We start from the raw sequence: 2,197 nt of genomic DNA, 5'->3' as shown, positions 1-2,197 counted from the left end.
AATAAAATTTGCGATGTATGTCACTTTTCTAAGCAAAGAAAACTTTCTTTTTCACCAAGTTTGAGTCATGCAAATGCTAATTTTGAATTATTGCACTTTGATATTTGGGGACCGTTTAGAACTACTTCTATTCATTATCATAAATATTTTTTAACCATTGTAGATGATTTTAGCCGATTCACTTGGGTTGTTTTATTAAAGTCTAAAAGTGAGATTTCACAACACATTAAAAATTTTATTGCTTTAGTAGAAACCCAATTTAATTCAAAAGTTAAAATTGTTCATTTTGATAATAGTCCTGAATTTTTACTTACTGAATTTTATTCATCAAAAGGGATCATTCATCAACGAAGTTGTGTTGAAACACCTCAACAAAATGGTAGAGTAGAAAGAAAACATCAACATATTTTAAAGGTTTAATTACTCTGTTGGTCCCTATAGTTTCGCGGAATTTTCAATTAGATCCCTATACTTTTTTCTTTTTAATTGAGTCCTTGCACCAAATTTTTTTTTAATTGGGTACCTACACTTTTTTTTCCTTTTATTTAGGTCCCTATACCAATTCTTTTTTTTTTAGTTGGGTCCCTATAAAATTAAGCCAATTACTACTAAGAAGGACTTAATTGAAAAAAAAAATTTAGTATAGGGACTCAATTAAAAAGAAAAAAAGTATAGGGACCTAATTGAAAATTTTACGAAACTATAGGGACCAACAGAGTAATTAAACCTATTTTAAATGTTGCAAGAGCTCTCATGTTTCAATCCAATTTACCTCTTAATTTTTGGGCTTATGCTATGAATCATGCGGTTTATTTAATAAATTGGGTTCCATCATCCATCTTAAAATTTAAAATCCCTTTTGAAGTTTTATATATTAAATCACCTAATTACAATGATTTAAAGGTTTTTGAATGCTTATATTTTGTTTCTACTCTTATCAACATTCGTTCAAAATTTGATCCGCGGGCATACAAACAATTTTTATTGGCTACCCAAATGGTTTAAAATGATATATTGTCTATTCTTTACATGATAAAAAGATTTTGGTATCCAGAAATGTTCTTTTTCATGAATTAACTTTTCCTTTAGTCACCAAAAGCCCAAAACCTCTTCAGTCTACTACACCTATTCTTGACCCAAATTCTCTCTCCTTACCTATTGGACAACACACACACCAACTCATTCCCATTGATCCCCCTGCCCAATATGCTATTTCCCATCATCTTTACCCTAATACCATTTTCCAAAAAACCCTACTTTAATTCCTTCTTCATCAACGTGTTCAACCCCTTCTCCCTCTCTTCCCGCTTCTTTCCCGTCCTGTCATATTGACCCTCATACCACAACAACCCACTCACATACATCTTCTCCACCCACCCCCAACTCCTTTATACCAACCCCTCCTGATCAAGGATCCCTCCCTTCCTCCAATGATTTGACCGTTTTCTCTCCTTCGCCTCCAACGCCACCTCGCCGAAGCCAACGATCAAACAAGCCGCCCACTTATCTTTCCGATTACTTATGCAACTCTTCTCTTACTCCCCAAACTTCTTCATCCTCAATGTCAAGATATCCAATTTCTTCTATTTTCTCCTTCTCCTCTCTGTCTCTTTCTCACAGATCATATATCTCATCCTTGCATTCTGAGCATGAACTAAAGACATTTCGGGAAGCCAATGGAGTTTCTCATTAGCGTCTAGCCATGCAGGAAGAACTTGCTGCATTAGAATCAAATTGGACCTGGCTCATTGTAGATTGTCCTCAGCAAGTAAAACCAATTGGTTGTCGTTGGGTATACAAAATCAAATGCCGACTAGATGGATCAATCGAGCGTCACAAAGCCCGTTTAATTGCCAAGGGTTTCACCCAGACAGAGGGCGTGGATTTTTGGAAACATTCTCCCTGGTTGTAAAACCTGTGACTATCCAGATCGTTCTCGCTCTAGCTTCCATTCGACGATGGCCTATACAGCAGCTAGACATGAACAATACCTTTTTGCACGGTGATTTGTCTAAAGTTGTATATATGAAACTCCCTCCTGGTCTCTCTGGTCGGTCCAATCAATGCTATCGGCTTTTCAAGTCTCTGTATGGTCTACGGCAATCAAGTCGTATGTGGTATGAGAAGCTTTCTGTTCTACTTATTTCTTGTGGGTATCAACAAACCGTTTTTTATTATAGCTTATTTATTAAAGTTA

The sequence above is a fragment of the Arachis ipaensis genome, chromosome B4, assembly GCF_059453495.1.
Source record: "Arachis ipaensis isolate K30076 ecotype BB chromosome B4, ASM5945349v1, whole genome shotgun sequence".
NCBI lineage: Eukaryota > Viridiplantae > Streptophyta > Magnoliopsida > Fabales > Fabaceae > Arachis > Arachis ipaensis.
The sequence above is the reverse complement of the archived record's forward strand: the minus strand, read 5'-3'. Positions refer to the sequence as shown.